The 21,144-nt window shown below is 38.2% G+C and overlaps 2 long non-coding RNA genes across 2 annotated transcripts in view; one reads left to right on the forward strand and one right to left on the reverse strand.

Annotated features, from left to right (window-relative positions):
- The window catches only part of LOC141423928 (uncharacterized), a 38,157-nt gene extending 32,190 nt beyond the window's left edge, over positions 1 to 5,967 (reverse strand). The window contains exons 1-2 of the long non-coding RNA XR_012448694.1: positions 5,890 to 5,967; positions 5,529 to 5,683 (exon numbers count right to left, since the gene is read on the reverse strand). This is a non-coding gene — a long non-coding RNA (uncharacterized lncRNA). The remainder of the gene's footprint in view (positions 1 to 5,528; positions 5,684 to 5,889) is intronic.
- On the forward strand, positions 4,096 to 9,279 carry LOC141423929 (uncharacterized). The gene is made up of 3 exons (XR_012448695.1): positions 4,096 to 4,213; positions 6,841 to 6,898; positions 9,112 to 9,279. It is a non-coding gene; the product is annotated as an uncharacterized lncRNA (long non-coding RNA).
- The last annotated feature ends 11,865 nt before the right edge of the window (positions 9,280 to 21,144 follow it).

Consider the following 21,144-nt stretch of genomic DNA (forward strand, 5'->3'; position numbering starts at 1 on the left):
ATGGCAAAGAATCCAATAATTCTTACTCAACATCTCACTCCATTTCCAGCAGATCCATCTTTATGCTCTATATCTGTGCCTTATGCTGTCCCACACACTTTGGGACAGTAGTGAGCATGACTTCTCTTGTGACTGCTGTTCAGGCCTCCTTTGATACAGATGAGCCATGACCTCAGAGGAAAGTATAAGCTTGCAGACTCAGGGTTCAATTTGTGACTGAGCAAGAGACAAAAGATGTCCTTCAGTTACTGTTGTGTTTATCACAAAAACAGCTTGGGTTTTGAAACCCTTGGCATTACATATTCTAAGTCCCCCACATGACTCCTTCTGTAGCAGCCCAAAGGTCAAGATATACAGAAGCAATTGGAGCTCCACAAAGTTGTCTCTTCATTGAGCACAATGAAACACAATGAAAGCACAGAGTCAGGGCTAGTAATTAAATGAAACAAATCACGCTGACATAGCGCCAATCAGCCCATGGAATTTTTGAGTTAAAAGAGACCTTCAAGACAATCTAGCCCTCTGTCATAGGCAAAATAATGATCCCCACCAAAAATGTCTATATTCTTATCCTCAGAACCTATGGATATGTTACCTTTCATAGCAAAATGGAACTCACAGATACTATTAAATTAAGGGATTTGAGCTGGGAAATTATCCTGGATTACCTGGGTAGGCCAAATGTAATCACAGGGTCCTTATAAGCAAAAGAGGGAAGCAGGACAGTTAGAGATGAGATGAAAGGTTAATAAAAGCAAAGGCCAGAGTAATGCAATTGCAAGCTGGGAAGGAACTATGAGCAAAAAAGGACTACAAGAACCAAAAAAGCTGGAAAAGATAAAAAAAAAGATTCTTCCCTAGAGCTGCCAGAAAGAATACAGCTCAGCAACACCTTGAGTTTAGACTGATGAGCTCCAGAACTGTAAGACAGTAAATTTTTGTTGCTTTAAGCTACTGAGTTTGTGGTACTTTGTTACAGCAGCCATAGGATAGCAATATACCCCATCATCTCATTTTGTAATGACTCCTCCCCCCAATACTTGCCACCCACTGAGATATTTGTGTTTCCTTCTTCTTCAGTACTTACCACCACAGTATCAGGATATTTTTGGTTTTTAACCATCTGTCCAGACTCTGAATATCAGAAGGGTAGAGCTATCTTTTCCCTTTTTCATCTGAAATAACACCTCTCACAGATTACTGACACACAGAAATCATTTACTAAATATCTACTAGCTGGGAGATGAGGAAGTATAGCTAATTCAGTGGTAGAGTGCTTGCCTAGCATGAAGAAGCCCCAAGCACAGGAATGTATCTGATATATATCTAGAAGCAAGTCAAAAATAAAACACATGCATAAAATATTGGGGACCCATCTAAAAATCCACTGGCTCGTTCCTAAATCACATGGAACCAATGACAGTTCTCTCTAACTTTGTGGTTTTGTAACTTCTTGGTTAGGTTTTCCCTCATGCTGGAATTGGCACAATACCAGGCACATATAAGAAAAATCAAAGGCAAGAACTCTTTCTAGAAAGGATGAATGATGGGAATGCATAGATAAAGCTGTGGCCTTTGAACTTCAGGATGGTTGTGCCCCTGTACCTGAGCAAGGGAGTTAGAAGTACAAACTTGTATGGAAAGCCTTCTGGGTTCTCAGCGGAATGAGAATTTAGAGAAAAGTCAAAGGAGTCAGAAGGCAGAAAGCCCTGTAATAGAATAGGAGGATTAAAATAAAGACAGAAGGAGAATAAGATGGACAAAGATTTTTGTCCTGTGGGGGACTGAGAAGTCCAAGGTTTGTTTAGAACCATGTCCAGGGGAATGGGTGCGTGTCCAGTCTAAAGACAGACAAATTAGCCAGGGCACATCTGTCTAAAGGAAGAGGTTGCGGACAAGGACAAGGCCTCTAAGTTTGTGTCTTAAACTATTGGGTCAAAATATAGCAGGAAGAACAGTACTGATATAAAAGAGATAAAGAATAAGCTCCCAGTTTTCTCTGCAGAAATAGGTATCACTGCCCAAGTTAGGGTGGTTTCCTGACTCTCACCTTGATCTGAGAACAGACCTGGCTCCTTGAACACAGGTGGACTGGGATACAAGGCTTTGTACCAGGGGAGGGTACCTAATTCCAGCCAGGCCAGGGTCCTTTCCCAGGGATGCTTCAGACAATTGATAAGAGAGAACAGCATCTGTCTTTTTGGTGCCAAATAATACCCAAGTTACCAGCAGTCACACTCCCTACTCCTATCCTACAAGTGGAATAGGGAACAAGATGTCAAACCTCAGAAAGAAGCAAAGATGGATGGAAGATTCCTGGCAGACTCAAACCCTCAGTGGTCCCAGGAGACACCTTGATGTATTGGGTTCAGTAAACTACATCATTAGCTCTCTCATGGCTTAATCTGCCAATGAGCAAAAAGCAATGCAAAGCATTATCAGGCCTCTGCTTTATCTCATCTACCATATGCTCTGAACTTGAGCCCTTCCCTTCTGTATTCATTACTTCACTCCAGCACCTTACTGGCCTCAGCTCTGATGTTGAGTCTTGTCATAGCCACATTTTTGATGTCCCCAAGGCCACAGGTTGTAGAGCAGAACAGCCAGCTGCAGGAGACAGGCAGAGGTGGCAAGCATTTCTTTAAATATCAGTATTTCCTTTTAGGGACTCTAAGGATTGCTCAAGACAAAATTTCCCCTCTTCTCAGTTTTCCCAGTTTTTATTGTTTTGATCCAGAATATTAGATGGCAGATATCTACAGTCCAAACATTCATGATGAGGTTAAAGAGCCATGGAGAGAAGAGAATAATGCTCTTTTATTCAGTCAGCCAATGAATTGCTATTTTGGCTCCAGCAGAGAGTCATTAACAAAGTTTCCAGCTTCTGAGTCTTGTTTTCATTCCCTACAAGTCTCTCAGACTGAAGTCTGAAGTTTGCCTTCAGCCCTCAGATCAGCCCCCGATCCATATCCTCATGGGTCTTAGTCCTATAATATCAAAGAAGAAAATCAATACATAACATTTCCTGAAGACTCATCAGGAGCAAGGTGTTGAGCTAAGCACTGAGGGCTCAGAGCAATGCATTAGGTAGAATCCTGACTCTCAAGGAGCCAATAATAATGATAACAATTAAAAAACCACTAACTTTTACTGTACTTGCCAAGTGCGGAGTCTTGTGTGAAGAATCTAACATAAACACCAAAAGAAATCAGAATACAGGGGAACTGTCATTGTTCTTACTTTATAACCAAAGCAGCAGAGAAAACCGTCTTGCTCAAGGACACAAAGATTAAGTAAGTAAGACTCAGATTTAGGTCTTAGTTCCACGTCACTATCATAAGGTCAAGCTCTGTTTACAGGGGCCAACCTATGCTATAGACATAGATTATGTAGACATTATGTAGACAAAAGTATATTTATACACACAGAGAGAGTATGTATGCATATGTGCTGAAATATTAGTACATGGAGAATCTGAGTGAGGGGATATGAGGATTTTTGGTATGAGACTTGTGAATTTCATAAGTTTGAAATTATGTCTAAATAAATTATTTAATTTTAAAAAATATTCCTACCTTGAGGCATTCTCATTATTGTTAAGCATTAACTGAGTATTTTTTATCTATGCTAACTTAATAGAATAGTAAGTACTACATCTTTCACATTTCTTTTACCATCTATAGTTTTAGAAATGTAAAAATTTTTTATTTGTGACTTTTCCTAATTTTCCAATTGGGTGGAGTGGTGGAGTGAATACTTTGGTGTTCCACCCATATCCCATCTTCGGGGTTAGACATTCATCTCCCTGCTGTTGGGAATATTAGCTGCTGATGGCTTAGTCATACGATTCATAAGAAATTCCCACCACCCACAGGGAACTGTCTCACTGAAGGTTACTCCCCATCTCAGGGGGAAGCCCATGACCAACAACTGACTAACTGATTAGTGGGTAACACTAAGTTCTGCTCCCCTGACCTGAATTTAGAACAACTCCAAAATGTAATCTCAGCTCCCAGTAAAATTGGGTAAGACCTCAGCTGCTGACAACTTTGTGTTTCAGCCTCTTTGTCTGCCCCTTTTTTCCTAACTTCCACACAACTGTATTTCCAGAGAGCACTCACCACCAAACCTTCCACACCCAACTCTCCATCCCAGAGCCTACTTCCTGGGAAAACCAAGACAAGTGGTGCATCTTTATGCTTGATGATTACAGGTAAGGGCTACATTTATTATCATTAAAATGTGAAATTCTCCACAAATTTAAGAGAACTCAAAATGTTCACTGTTAATCCACTCACTATTATCACTAGTATCTTTTATATTACTTGTATCTAGTTAACACTTATGGAGAACCTGCTGTATGCTTTCCAAAGGCTTTTCTGTGTGTTCTACTTGTTCCTCGTGATTATAACCCTGAAGGACATATCTCTGGAACCCAGAATCTGTTCGTGTTCATTTGCCAAATTACCTAAACTCTCTAGGAACCAGTTGTCTCTTTTACCAAGTGGCCATGATATTAGTTCTTATTCCATAGATTAAATTATGGGGTGATGATTACATTAGTTAATTAATACAAAGGTGATTTCTGCTGCATTCTAAGTACTTCAGGATGATGGTGATACAATCATCCCATGGTGTGGGCTGCTTTATGCCACAGCCACTGTAAATCTCAAGTTCGTAGTATTTCTTGTGCATGCTCCAGTTCACACATACAGCACATTAGCTAGTAGGAATGCAGGAGGCGCATGTCAAGATTCACGGTTCTACTACAGCAGTCAATTATCCCACTCAAATCCCGCTCCAAATGTGTGCTGAATGTACTCAAACAACTGCAAATGACTGAAGGTAGAGTAATAGTTTATTATTATATTTTCCATGGGTAAGTTTTAACTATATGTAAATGAGCTTGGCATTATCTCAAATTATGTTTCAAGGCACCTATGACCGTACAGTTCAAATTTCTTTTATTACATTTCGGCTATAACAGACCCTGAATATATGGTGACATATTGACACTTTGAGTACTTCTGCGTTTCTTCTAGAAAAGACTACAATGCAGGGACAGTGAGTGAACAATTCTATGAACTTGAAGACTAAGAATAACTTTTTCTGTAACTGAATAGAGAGACTAAAAAAACTAACAGTGTAAATAAAGTATTATTTAAAATTTGCAGATCAATTTTTTGCAACCGATGCCTCTTGCAGCATTCCCAAAACTATTTGTGTGTCTTATGTTTGAGACATTCTTTTATATTTGAAATCCATGAGAAGAAGAAAGATAAATGTCAATGACAATTGCTCTAAATTTTAGCAATTGTCTTTTGGGGGATATGGAAAGAATTAGAAATGTATTCCTTCAGAATGTTTCATAGCCTGAGAAAGGTTTATTCACAGAACTGCATGAATATCCAAGCTAAATTTGGTCTTGAAAATGCCTGTTTGTTTCATTTCAGCAACAACCAAAGTAAGGCATTTCTAATATTCATTTTAAATAAGTGTTGATTCGTTAAAAGTAAGGTTATAAATACCATCCTTCACTGTGTAGTTATCCTCTTAGGCAAGTTGCTTCATCTCTCAGCATATCACCTTCCTAATCTGTAGCATGTAGATAGCAACAGTTCCTTCCCCATGGCCTTGCTGTGAGGATCAAATGCTGGTCTGCATGAGGCTCCCAGAACAGTGACTAGAACATAATAAATACCAGGTCAGTGTCAGCCATTACAACTTTACTATTAGAATAACCATCATGGCTATAAGCTCTATTCTATGCACTTTATATGTTCAAAGTGAAGTCATTTTATTTATTTATAATATACTATGGTTCAGTCTTTCTTCTAATTCATGGTGGTCTTTCTCCCCAATTTTATACACTTTGACAATCACACTTACTTTTCGTTCTGATCATAACATCACAGGCACTCCAAAGGAGACATCCAAAGCTAAGTGAAGCCTCATAACTCTTTCTGTAAAAGAGCAAAGAAATAGTTAATTCTATTTTATTCTTAATTGGAGACATTTGTTCTATTCCTAATTGAAAGACTGTACAATCTCAAAGCCGAAGTGATTTAAAAATAGAGTTCATTTTACATTTTTCCGATTTTCTAGAGGACAAACTCATGGCTAAATGCTGGACATAATGAGACAAAACTTTAGGACAACTACCAGAGCTAATCATGGGTTATTACATTTGAAAAAACACTTGTTTTCTAAATATAGAATGCATATTTTCAGTCTTAATTTATTCCATATGAAGAAAACAATTGAACATAAATGATCACAAAAGTTAACACAACTTAAAGTCAATATTCTTCTGTTCAGTTGCCAGTAATGATTTAAACTTAACAACACTTCAGGGCAAGGAGTCAGAACCTATAGTAAGTACTTATAATTGACTAGTAAAAAGTGTTCTGGAAAAGACTGGAGTGGAAGGTGAATAGGTAGCATCTGGACAATTAGAAGCAATTTATAGCTATACCAACCAGTCCTGGGGCACAAGTTATAGGTTCAGCTTCTGAAGTGGTTATTTGCTTGGAGAAGGTTGAAGGAGATCAAAGAGCACAGTGCTGGTAGCTGAGACATAAAAGTCTCCAGTCCTGCTCTGCCTGCTCTTACATGGGGAGAAACTGGACTAGATTCAATGTGAGACAAAATGGCAAAGCCCATCAAAGGTATCTTCAGCTCTTCCTTTATCATATCTTCTCAACATCAGTGGCTTATTACCAACTTCCTGTCAGTGGCCCAGTATATTTTACTTTTAAAGCTCCTCTTCCTAGCAAAATGAGAATGGGACTCATGTCATCATTTGTACTTTGATGTCATTCATAACTCCTTTATATGCAGAATCTAAGAAGTCAAACCCAGAGAAGCTAAAAGTGGAATGGTGGCTACCATGGACTAGGTAAGTCAAGGAGACACGGGGTGATGTTGGTTAAAGGATATAAATTTTCAGTTATAGGAATAAGCTCAGGAATCTACTGTGCAACATGGTTACTATAATCAATAATAATATATTCTATACTCAAAAATTGCTAAGACCACAAATACTTGAGAATATTGAGGTAACACATATGTTAATTAACTCTATTTAGCTATTCCTCAATGCAAACATATTTCAAAACACACTGTTGTACACCATAAATATGCACCATCTTATTTGTCAATTAAAAGTTAATTTATTTTAAAAATCAACTCCAAAAGAAAAGCTTTATTCCAACCAGCAAAGAGGATATTTGATAGATTTGTTCTATTCTTTCTTCCTACTTTTTAAACTTCATAAATCTTTTTACAAAATAGAAGCCTTTGTGGTCCTTTCTGGTGATTGATCTTTATCTGGCATAGATTACAGCTCCACTCCTCTTTCATATTTTTTAAAAAGAAACACAACATAGCAGATGTTTGTCTTCAATGTCTTCAGAATTTTTGGGTCTTGTCCAGTCTTCTGATTTTATTTTGTGAAAGAAACCATTAAAAAATTATGGCTATTCAGAATAACTTACCTTTTTTTTTGAGACAATGTCTCACTATGTAGCCTAGGCTGGCCTCAAACTCATGATCCTCCTGCCCCAGGCTCCCACATCATTAATTTTCTATAAACTTGAATCCATCTTAGTTTTGTCAATATTGAGTAATTAAATAACTCAATAATTAGAGGAGTCTTATAAGAAATAGTGCTGTATAGTGCTTTAAAAAAAAGTGGGAGGGATATTTCCAGAAAATGCAGGGAACTATTTAAATAAAATGTCTCTATGATTTTAAAAATGAGACATTTTCCCAAACCTTGGCAAGCTAGCTACTTACACTGTCATCCACAAAGAGAGAGCTGCGGTCTCAGGAGGCAGGACGAGGAGCTAGTGAGTGGGTATGAGCAGGTAGGTGTATAAATTCACACACACTGCCATATGCTAGCATCTCACTTTAAGCAAACTTCATGTAAAAAAAAAATTAGCCTTTAAACACTGCTAATAGGGCACTGATAAGTTCTCTGTAAATTATTATTTCCTATACAATCTCTTTAGAGAGTAATATACTCTCTTGTTCCACATCTAACAAGAACAAGTTACTGTGTTGGGACAGAGAAGTGAATGTGACTGCCAAAATTAATACACCATGGTCTTCTCTCTCAAAGGGCCTGTAAGTACATAAGAAATTATTTACACAGCTTTTCAGAAAGCATCCATTCCTGCATTATAAACAAACCAACATGACATATATCATCTGCATAAGGATAAAGAATACCAGTATCTATTACTAACTACTAAGTACTTTTATGCTCATTTTTTAATCATTACAAACATATGAAGTGGAAATTATTATTGCTATATTCTCCATTTACCATGAGGAAATTGAAGGAGAATCAAGAATAGAGAGTTCGTATTCTTTCTGTCTTCAGAAAATATGCTGATTGTGGCATGACCACGGCTGGAGGGTTGGTCCTTCCACATCAAGTGTTCAATGGGAGCATCTCTAGTGCTGATCACAAGAGTTGGGTGGCATTTGCCCACTGCCTACCAGGGCCCAGCCTCAGGTTGGCCAGTAGTTCAGAGATCACCCCTGATGCTGTATAGAGCCCACTGTGGTATCCTGCAGTTGGGTTTGTTTACCAGCAAAGTCAACTTTTTGAAGCTGTTTCTTACTGTGTTTCTAAAACTGTTGCTCTGACCACTCAGCCTCAGAAAAGTAGAATCCATCTCTGCTTAGGCCATGTAACAACTGCAAAGCCCACCCTCTTTCTCCTGATCCAACAGGTAACACTGAGGTCTGGGGACTTTGCTGTGGACCTAACTGCTATGATGCCATGACTGAAATGCTGATAAAGATACATAGACTGCAGTTTCTTAGTCATTTCATCTCACAAGTCCTAACTCCACCCCTCAACTACACACATACTCATGTTCTTTTTTGCCTCAGTTGGAGATATGGTAACACTCCACCCATTTATCCATTTTGAGTAGGTAGTGTATAACTCTGAAATTCCTAACAATTTGTCTTCTTAAACATTTTGTAAACACTTACAGAGCATCTGCTGTATGTCAGACACTGTTCTAAGCCCTTTGCAAATAATTCATTTTATGCTCACCACAACCAATGGATTGCACTTTCTCTATTTCATAGGTAGAAAACGGAAGCAGAGAGGAACCTTGACCAAGCTCACTTGCTAAGAAGTGGGAGCCAGGTTTTGAACTCAAGGAGTCTAATTCCAGCATCCATCTCTCAACCACTTCACTCTACAGCCTTCTGTTTAGGGCACATACAGGAACTTAATAAGGGTAGATTAAAATGTATGATGAACTCAAGAACCAGAGTCATTAGGTTGATCTCAAAGAATCGTTGAGAGAGCAGGGCAGATTCTCTGCTAACAAATCAAAAATTACTTAGGATATTCAGACTACTTAATTTTCTCAGTTTCCTCTTTTCCCTCCATATACCCCACACATCAAAAATAATCAATGTGGGACCATCTCCAGCCATTTTCCTTCCATCTCACAAAGCAGTGCTTATTTATAACTGTGTCTAATTGTCAAGATGCAGAGATATTATGAAATTACAAATGGAGATAATGCTTTGATCATTTGTAAATAATTGCTTTTCAAGCTGTAGCACACAGACCCTTCACTAAAACTTGCAAAATGGGAAACACACAGTCATTTTACATCTCAAATATTTATGACACCACTGTTTTGGTAGAGTTTAGGGGGTTTGTTTTTCTTCTTGTTTTTGCTTAATTTGATATTCCAACCATATGGTTACACATTATAGTCAGCTTGATCCACACTCATCTGTGGATCTTTTGTGTGGCAGCATTGCACCCATCTCACTACTTCCCATAGATTCTGGCTTATTTTATGATGACTTAGAGAAAATGGTAATGTCGTAGTTGAGGAATTCATGTTATAATATTAGTCCTTCTGCAGTCTTAAAAAGGCTCATTGTTCACCATTCTGTATTGTAGCAACTCCCTCTCTCACAGGATTCTTATTGAAGTGTATTTTAACAGTCTGGGTGGGCTTCTGGCAATAATTAAATTGCCATCTCCATTAAATCCCAGGGAGAACAGACAATTGAGGGTAGCAATAGCAAAGCTTGTAACAACATTTCACCATCATCAAGAGGAAGACTTGAAGGGCTCTTTTGTGTTCTGTCTCTGTTCTGTGTTCTTATGGCCTTAAAACTATAAACATATGATGATAAGTATCCTTTTAAAAACTTTGAATAATTTATTGAACCCTGGCTTACAGCAGGGTTCTATTAATTTTTGACACTTCATTTCCACAAGTAGGCAGTCACTCTGGAAATGCATTAAAGACTCTTTCAAATAGTACTTGTAATCCAAACACCAATAAGGATCAGATTTTGAATACTTAGTCATGAACCTCAGCTTGTAGAAAAAAGAAAAAGGAAGATAATAAGAAGAGAAAGACAGAGAATATTATGGAAGTATGATGGATCACTGGCAAAAAAAAATGTACTAGAATTCAGAAATGAATATTAATTCCACTTTTCCAAGTGCTTGGGATCCAAGAAAAATAAACACATCCTTAGGTTCTTATCTCCTATATCCAAAATTCAGAAACATAATTCACTAGTTAGAATGAGGTTGCACTGAATTATTTTTTAAAAACTGAAAAGAAAAGAAAATGGAAGAGGAGAAAGAAATGAAAACAACAATGACATAAACACATAATTGAAACCTGAGGCAGGTAGGTAAAGACTGATATGGTAAATCCACAGTTCAGGGCCCAGATGCCCATTCTCTGCCCCTTTTCCATTCTTAGTTTGCCAACTTTGACTTGAGATGGGTCCTTAAACTCCAGCTATTATGTCTAAATTCCAAAAAACAGTGAAAAGAAAAGAATAAAGAAGCAAGATGCCACTCCTTTGAAGGACACTTTGGAAATCACAACAGACTCTCTTCCACATCGCATTTCATTGTCCACATTTAGTTACATTGCCACTCATTAATCATAAGGAAGCAAAAGAAGATAGCCTTTTGCCAGGCAGCAAAGAGGCCAGCTTAGGAAAAAGCAGAGAATGCACTTGGGACAGCAACTGTCAATCTTTGACACATAGAAATATGAGTTCCCTGAAGCCCACTAAAACTGTTAAAAAGGAAGACAGGAGAGAGAATGGTTAAGAAAGAGTAATATAGATGGGATGGATTTGATCAAAGTATATTATATACCTGTTGTAAATGTGACAATGAACCCCCTTTGTACAATTTATTTGTGCTAACTAAAATATTTTTTTTTAAAAATGCAAGTTTCCTTTCTTGGATATTTAAATGAGTCATTGAGGTACTAATACTGTACCCCAAACACAGCATTTAGATAACATTGCACAATAATGAACAAGTCCTCTTCAACCTAATCTTCCCCCTTTCAACTTAGTTTTCCCCATCCTGTATCACTATTGATATTAAACACCCCAATAAAGAAAATTAGATAAGTGACAACATCTTTCAGGTTTTCAGCTGGCATATCTACATTGCCTGCATATTTTAGAAGTGTGAATTAAAAGAAGTTTTCTGGTGAAAAGCTAACCAAAACATTGAAGTATAATAATAAATACTACAAGTATATATTGTTAATACAAACTAACAAAAGGCAGAATTCACTTCTAAAACTGCTAGAGTGATCAGCAGGGAGAGAATGGAGAGTTGAAATGATGTCATAGAGATAAAGACAGCTAGAGCTTAAAGGTCATAAGAAACATGCCAGTACCTCCAGAATTATCCTAACCCTTCACAGACAATACCATCTAGTTGTCACAAGAACCCTAGGAGACAGGCACCTCTGTAAAAACAACCAAAAAAACCTCTTTTACTGCTATGGTTGAGATCTTAAATGTCCTTCAAACCTCATGAGTTAAAAGGCTTAGTCCCCATCTTGATGCTATTGGGAGGTGATAGAAACTATAAAAGGTGGGGTCTATGAGGTGCTTTTGAGGGGCTCATGGAACACCTGGTGTCTTCCTCTTCCTCTCTCTTTCATTCCTCACGGTAGGAATGGCTTTGTGTGCCACGTCTACACGATGCACTGTCTCACCACAAGCACAGAGCAATAGGGGTAACCAACCAAGAGCCGGAACCTCTAAAACTGTGAGCCAAAATAAACCTTTTCTCCTTATGAGCTGATTAGCTCAGACATTTGTTATGCAGCAGTAAGTTGACAAACACATTTATAAATAAGGGAACTAAGGTTCAGAAAAGTTTAGAGACTTATTGAAGGTCACAGATGTAGAAATAGCAGAAATAATATGAAAAGGGATTTAAAAAGGAACACACATGCACACACACACACACACACACACACACACACACAAAACTAAGCAATAGCCAAAGGAGAAAGCTCTTCTACAAAGATAGCCCACCTTCTGAGGAGCAGAGGCCTGTACTAAAGAGACCCGGCCAACCTGAGTCAACCCAACAGGAAGGGAACCTGAAGTAACACCTCAGATTTGCTCTCTGCCCTTCTGCCAATCTCCTGAAGATGCTTAAACCTAATTGGAAGTGCAAGGTCAGGGTTTTCCTTGATAGCAGTCATGATATAGTCTACAAAAGTCAGCCTCCCAGAGAAGAAAGCAGGTTAAAAATGGAGCCATGAATCCAGAAGCGCAGTAGATACCCTGTCACTGTCCTTTTCTCATTGAATTCAAGGATGACAATGGATAAGTGATCTAACTTCTCTCATTTTACCTTCCCACTCCGGACACACATCTACATGGGGAGTCAGGAGGCAGGATGTGATTCATTGCCCTCTTGCTGCCAATAGGTAAGAAGTTGGAATTCCGGCACACTATGTTCAAAGGTTTCCAAAACCTGATCTCAGAAATGTAAGGGAGATAATTCACTATCCTGTTTTAAATTATGTTGTAATAGCAGAAATTACAGAATGCTACATGATTTTCTGCCATGATTTGAAGAATCAAGAATTTCTTCCTTCTGTCTGAATCATTCGTTCACCAAAAAATATTCTATATATGTCTCTTGATCCTCTTAAGAGAAAAGGAATGGCAGGTCAGCAACATTCTCCACATGGTTTCCTGTCTCAACCATAGGTTGCAACCAAGATTTTCGACCCTACGTGATCAGACCTCTAAACCATCCCATCCTTTTTGTTGTTGTTTGGGGTTTTTTTGCTTCTTTTTGTTTGTTTTTTGTTTGGGGGGGGTTCTGAGGTTTGAACTCAGGGTCTCCTGCTTGCTAGGCCAGTGCTCTAGACCATCCTTTTCTGCTCTTTTGCACACTAACTATAGCCTTTTTTACCCTCCTAAAATGTTCTTTGATATCCTTTTCTAGTCTAACATTTACTTCCTACCTATTCACATCTTCAAGAAAGCCTGTTTAGACTAACCCATTACCCTGAGGAGTTTTGGACTACTTAAATTTCCATAACAGCTATCAGCAAGGCACTGTGGATTCTTTTATTTTTTTATTGTTTTACTATTCATATGTGCATACAACGCTTGGGTCATTTCTCCCCCCTGCCCCCACTCCCTCCCTTACCACCCATTCTGCCCCCTCTCTCTCCCCCCAACCCCCTCAATACCGGGCAGAAACTATTTTGCCTTTATTTCTAATTTTGTTGAAGAGAGAGTATAAGCAATAATAGGAAGGAACAAGGGTTTTTGCTAGTTGAGATAAGGATAGCTATACAGGGCATTGACTCACATTGATTTCCTGTGCATGTGTGTTACCTTCTAGGTTAATTATTTTTGATCTAACCTTTTCTCTAGTTCCTGGTCCCCTTCTCCTATTGGCCTCAGTTGCTTTAAAGGTATCTGCTTTTCACTGTGGATTCTTAATATCTATTTGTACTGTTTGAATTTTCCTTGAACTGCCTGCATAGAGACCTAATACAAACAAAGAGGTTTCCTCCTATTTTATGAGGACACACTCTTTCACTGTATAAACTTACCATAGTTATTTAATTAATCCTCTATTTGGTGGACACTTGGTTTCCTCTATCATTTTACCATATAAACAGTGCCAAATTGAACATAGTTGTAAATATATTTCTGTAACCATTTCTGAGTCTTCCATAGGACAGATGCTCAGGAGATCTGATTGGACACAGTAACTTACATATGTTGTTTTAATAGGTACTATAAAATTTCTTTTTGAAAATAATTTGTACTCCTACCTTATGTGGGAGAGTGTACATTCCTTCATACCCCTCCCCATACCCACACTGAAACAATGGAAAGTCTGCTGGGTGCCTATGGCTCATGCCTGTAGCTACTCAGGAGGCAGAGATCAGGAAGATCACAATTTGAAGCCAGGTTCGGGCAAATAGTTTGCAAGACCCTATCTCAAAAACGATGATTGGCTCAAGTGGTAGAGTGTCTGCCTAGCAAGAATAAAGTGCTGAGTTCAAACAACAAGACTACAAAACGAATTATTTAAGACTTTCCTTCTCTCTATTTTCTACATTCTCACTTTCTGGAATATCTAAAACTCTTGAATGGGTCCTCTCAATTAATTTCCTTTTCTCTCTATTCTATCTTTTAGTCTTTTTGCTGCATAGTTTCTGGGAGAAAGATTTTCTTCTTGACTTTTATTTCATAAATGGAATGTCTTATCAATTCCAATGATATTAACGAAGGGAAGTTTGTTCTTTTTGATTTTTTTAAGTTCCCATCTTCCTGCAATAGACCCTGTTTTCTTCAAGTCACTTCTATTTTTTCCTGGACTCTGATTTCATATCAGAGGCTCTTCTTAAATGTCTAATGATTCTTGCCACCTACCTATTTTTAAGAGTGAGGTGCTACAAAAATGGGTATATATTCTGTGTAAGTGCTTCACTGTGAAGCATTCTGGCTACACCATCTTATTGAGGAAGCCCCAGTACCAGTCTTTTCCAGATCTTTTTTGGACTGTGCTTGCACTTTTTAGATGCTGTGCTAGGAAGGCATAACTCTAGCCAAAAATTCTGGCAACCATTGGGAAAGAAGGTTGCCAGTTTTAACATTCAGGAAGTAAACTTATACTTTTCTTCTTATTTCCAATGTGGTACCCCACCCTAAATTGTCCCTGGTGCCCCCCCATCCCTGTCCAGAGTTTATAGACTTTGGAAGTGGCCTTTAGCCACTTCCTGGAGGGGATAGGACAGTCTGCAGCCACATAGAGGGGGTTAGGACCTAGGAGGACACTACTTCCACACAGAGTTTCAGCCCACCACGCTGGATCAAGTCCTACCTTCACCTTCCTTTGCCAGGGGCACCTAGTGCTGCCGATTGCTAAACATAAAGGTTCCATGCTGTATATCAGATTTCTTCTTCAGTTTTCCTGCTGCCAGTTTAAAATTCAACTGTGTTGGTTTATTGGGTCAACAATCACTCAGCTTTCTGCTTTCCAGTTCCTAACGTGTCATTGCTGTTGTTTCCTCTCCAGGGCTATTTTCCTTGTGAGATTACAGCTTTAAAAACACTTTTCCTGTCATTGGAATAAGCTTTTGAAAGAGAGTGGAGGCTAATGAATTTGTTTGATTCACCAACTTTTGCTAGAGCGTCTTAGTATTGAAATTTGACATGGTTAAACTTACTTTTCTTTCAGTCTCTTGCATTAGTGAGTATTTATATCTCATACACACACACATCTACATATAAAGAAAAGGAAAAAACCATAAAAATATTAGGATATTTTTCAGTCCCTTCTGCATTTCCCTTTGTCTCCAATGTTAAAATCATCTGGAATCAAACTTTGATTAATCACAATACCTTAACTTTGCTTAACGATTAGTATAATTGTACCTCTGACCATCATCCTCTCTTCCATTCATTTAACAAATCAGTATTATATTTCTAGAATTGTTGTAGGACCATGTACCTTGCATAATAGTGGGAGAAACTGGCAATAAAAAAGTAAGCATGTAACTAAACATCATTTAAAACAAAGAAAAGAGATATAAAGGAAGAGAAGTGTTATTTTGAATCATGTGGTCAGGAAGTTCTTTTTATAGAAGTTACATCTGTGCAGAGACCCACATTGTATAACAGAGAAAATTGTGCATACTAGCACTTCAATTGTAATCACTACTCATTCCCATTCTCTACTTCTACACTCTCTGCAGTATAAAAGAGGCAGGTAATCTACATGTCTTAGACTTCCTTGATATCAAGATTCTGCATACAGTTAGGGTCAACCCATGTGATGAATTTTATGAGAGATGGAATGCTCAAGAGAGGAAACAGATTTACACCATCAAGATCCATTGGCCTTACTCTGTACACCATCAACCAGAAGAAGCTGGTGGTTTAGAATGATAAAATGACCTACTAAAAACTCAATTATGGCATCTGGGAAAAAGTTATAGCACCACATCTTGCAAGTCTAGGATGCTGGCCTACAAGATTTTATATATGTTCCCAAAAATACGCAAAATGAGATGTTCTTACTCTAGTTATAATATTGTGACTAGACACAGTTACAATAAGTTCAGAAGCCAAGGATAGAAAAGAGAATTTTCTCATTAATACAACTAGAAACCACTCATGAGAGAGTTATCACATGAAGGCCACACCCTTTCATGATCCCAACCCTGTCTCTCATAAATGGGAGTTTGATATGTAAAAGAATGAAGTTGTTCCTACCTCATACCATACAAAAAAATTAACTCAAGCTGGGTCAATGTCCTAGAGAGAAAAGCAAAAACATTAATACTCTTCTGAAAAACATAAAGGTAAATCTTCATGAACTCAGACTTGACAATGGATTTTTAGTTATAACACCAAAAGCATGAACATTAAAAGAAAAGACAGACAAATTAAATTTCTTCAAATTTTAAAGCATTTGTGCATCAAAGGACACTATCAAGAGGACAACCTACCAATGGAAGAAAATGGTTACAAATGATATCCAGAATATATAACAAACTCATACAACACAACAACAAAAAAACAAACAACTGAATTTTAAAATGGGCAAAGGACTTATATAGACATTTGTTCAATTGATATACGAATGGACAATAAGGACTCAAACATATGCTTAACATCACTAGTCACTCAGAAGTGACTAGTTAAAACCATAATGAGTCACCAGTTCAAGCACACTACAATAGCTATCATTTTGTTTGATGGGAAATAAGAAGCACTGTGAAAGTTAGGGAGAAACTGGAACCTTTGCACATGGCTGGTGAGATTGTAAAATGGTTGAACCCTTCTGAAAGAGATTTGAGCACTTTTACAAGTTAAGTATAGAGATTCAATGTGACCCAGCAACTCCATTCCTAAGAGAACTGAAAACATATGCTCAAGTACTTATAGATTAATGTTCATAGCTGCACTACTCACATGGCCAGTTAATAGATACAGAGTTCCAGTTTTGGTGAAAATGTTCCGAATTGGTTATGTGAATAAACTTAACACTAACTGAGCTCATACTTAAAAGTGATGAATAAGGTAAATTTTATGTTACATGAATTTTGCCAAAAGTTAAAATGTAAAGTTGATATGCTGGTTTTAACCTCTTATATTTTCATTGTTTCCTCACTTCAGGAAGCATCCTTCTATCAAATATTTTATTTTAAGCTAAAAATATTTATGTATATTTTTAAGCACTTTTACACATTCTGTTTTATTTGAGCCAATAAATTATACTGCTTTATTACGGTTATCTTGACTTTAGACTTTCTCTGAATTCCCATTCAATATTGAGACTACTACAGCACATTCTGCATGTCAAAGACAAGCCAGAATGAATGGGGAAATACAGACCTGGTACTCAGTAGATCGAACAAAAGCTGGAAGTTTCAGAAAGATTTTATTTTTTGAGAGAATTAGGTTCTTGCCTAAATAAAGATTAAAGAATACACAGACCATAATTTATTTCTATAACACCCTTATTACATTCCCCTGAACATATCACATCACCCCCACTACTATATACCACATGCTGGTTCTTCCTGGGGAACCAGGTGCTAACATCTACAATCTAGCTGTCATGGTAACACAGTTGCCTCCAGCCAATTTACTTTAAAAAAAAAAAAAAAAAGCACTGTTATACCCGAACTTGAGTAAGTCTTTCATTCTTTCATGTAAAATTAGGGTCTGGGTGGTATAGAAGGCACAATAAATATCTTAAGATAAAATATTTAGAATCAGTAGTTTCAAAAGTCTATTTTAACCATAAGTACACATCTGTAGCAGAATGGTACCAATTTATTCCCATTTGACTTGAGAACACTAAGCCAGACTGTATGTAGCTCTTTGGTTGCTTACCTATGCCCCTTGGTAATCAAGAAGGAACATGCATTTGACCCTTAAAGGTCCAATAGAAAAGTGTTGTTTCCAGATTCTACTTGTTATCATCAGGTTTTGCCTGTTCCCTTGCCCACCCCCAGCCAATAAGGCCAAAAATAGACTCCCTATGTGTTCACTCTCTCTTTCTTTCTTCCCCTCTCACTCCCTCCTTTCAAACAAAATGCCCCATGTTCCTTAACCTCACCAAAGCTCTGATATCTTACTAGTATACATGGGAGCTGGACTATGCGTGCCTAGCTTTTTAAAATCCCATTGCCTATCATGATGCTTGTATGCCTTGACAGGGACTCTGCAATTAGCAGACACTATTTCCACTGTCTCCTTGCAGACCTTCACAGTCTGAGTTAGATTAAGAAAACTTGCCTAACTATTCACAATAGCCAAGTTATGGAAACAGCCAAGATGCCCCACCACTGACGAATGGATTAAGAAAATGTGGTATCTATACACAATGGAATTTTATGCAGCTATGAAGAAGAACGAAATGTTATCATTCGCTGGTAAATGGATGGAATTGGAGAACATCATTCTGAGTGAGGTTAGCCTGGCCCAAAAGACCAAAAATCCTATGTTCTCCCTCATATGTGGACATTAGGTCAAGGGCAAACACAACAAGGGGATTGGACTATGAGCACATGATAAAAGCAAGAGCACACAAGGGAGGGGTGAGGATAGGTAAGACACCTAAAAAATTAGTTAGCATTTGTTGCCCTTAACGCAGAGAAACCAAAGCAGATACCTTAAAAGCAACTGAGGCCAATAGGAAAAGGGGACCAGGAACTAGAGAAAAGGTTAGATCAAAAAGAATTAACCTAGAAGGTAACATACACGCACAGGAAATTAATGTGAGCCAACTCCCCATATAGCTATCCTTATCTCAACCAGCAAAAACCCTTGTTCCTTCCTATTATTGCTTATACTCTCTCTACAACAAAATTAGAAATAAGGGCAAAATAGTTTCTGCTGGGTATTGAGGGGATAGGGGGGAGAGGGAGGGGGTGAAATGGGTGGTAAAGGAGGGGGTAGGGGCAGGGGGGAGAAATGACCCAAGCCTTGTATGCACATATGAATAATAAAAAAAAAAAAAGAAGACCTGCCTAGCCAAGCCAAGAGGTTATCGACAATATCAGTAATAAGTTAGAGCAAGTGAAGAATCCATGAAGGCCAAGATCTTCATGATCCTAGCCATGTCTCTCCTAAAGCTCTCATTTCCAGAGACTCAGAGAAATTGCAAATGCATCCATGACTCACATTATTTCCTCTGCCAGCCCTCTCGGTGCATGAAACAGAGGGTGACCATAGAGGCTCTTGCTGGAAAGCCGGCTGGATAATGTATCATGTTCTGAAATATGGGGGCTTGCACCCTTCATTGAATTTGAATTTCTGTGTCCAGCCTTTGCATAGATCCAAAATGCTACACTCTAGCACTGTTTAGACCACTACAACTGCAAAGGTGAAGGCTGAAGAGACTGTTCTCAAGAAATAAATGAGAACACCCAGAATTGGGGTGTTTTAGTTGTCTAAAGTTGTTGTACATCTTAATGTCTTGATAGAGTTGATAGGGGGTGAGGGGATTGCTTTGGAAAATATACTGCATTATGAAGCATTTATCACATGGGTCTTTTTATGGAAAACCTCACAACGGAGGGCATTGTCATCACAAATCAGAATCTACTCCTGGACATTATTAGTGGGGAGGAAGAGACAGTGTTTAGAAAACTCTCAGAATGGAAGGATGGAGGAAGAGAAGAGAAGTTATTTATAAACTTTCTTTTACTAGGCTTTTAGGTTTCTTTTCCATGAAAAATCAGTCCAAATTTTCCAATTGTCTAGAATTGGGTCTTCACCTTCTCCAGAAACAACTCATCTCTGTGTGTGGCCAGCTGGGGCTGAGTGGGAGCTTCTGGGTGGGGTATGTTTTCCCATCCATCCCGAGGGAAGGGTTTAAAGACCGGGAAGCTCTGCTGGTGTGCTTCCCAAAGAAGCTGCAAAACACAAAAAAGGAGGCATAATGAGGCCAGAGCCTCTTTCTTGTCAACTATATAGCTTACATACATCTAAGGATCATCTCACATCTAGGGATCTGCCCCAGAGGCCCCTGGGCTGAACCAAACACTATATTTTCCTCTCTGTCCTCTGCTTCCACCTCAGTGGCTACCTGCATTTCAGACAAATTCCTAATGTTGGCTTACATGGATTTTTGTCCGGGTGTTGCTTGTTCCCAGTGGTTGAGATGATACTACATTTAAATTCCCTCCTACAGGAGAGCTTTCCAGGAGACTGGCAGTCTTGTGCCTTCTTTCATGCCCTACTTCTGTCAGCATAATGAACTAGATAATTCTTCACAATAGTGGTTAAGTTGCAATCTCATTAGATTATGCAAATTTCTATAATTTAGGTTTGAACTGGCCCCTCTTTCTGTGACCTAGCAACCTAGAAAAATGAGAGCAACAACAATCAGTAAGGACCTTCTTTTTCAAGTGGCCTACATCTCACTGCCAAATAAGAACACACATTTTTTTGGTAAACTGAAAGATCATTCTTATCATTTTAGCTTTCTTTCTACAGCAAAGGAAATTAGGCAAGATTTAATTTCAGCATCGCTAAATTAGAGCATCATTGGAACTCTTAGTTCCAAGACTATTAGTTCTTGAGATTTATTTACTAAGGTCCAGGGAATGGAGGTTTTCAGTGGTCTTTGGAATCACAGCACTGACCCCTATAAATAAAATATCAAGGTCTACCTCCTATCCTGATGCATTACTTTGCTAATAACTGCCATAAAAAAATACCACAGCTGGTTTGCTTACATGAGAGAAATGTATTCTCTCACCATTCTGGAAACTAGAAGTTCATAGTCAAGGTGTCCCCAGGGTTGTTTCCTTC

The sequence above is a fragment of the Castor canadensis genome, chromosome 6 (genome assembly GCF_047511655.1).
Source record: "Castor canadensis chromosome 6, mCasCan1.hap1v2, whole genome shotgun sequence".
Classification (NCBI taxonomy): domain Eukaryota; kingdom Metazoa; phylum Chordata; class Mammalia; order Rodentia; family Castoridae; genus Castor; species Castor canadensis.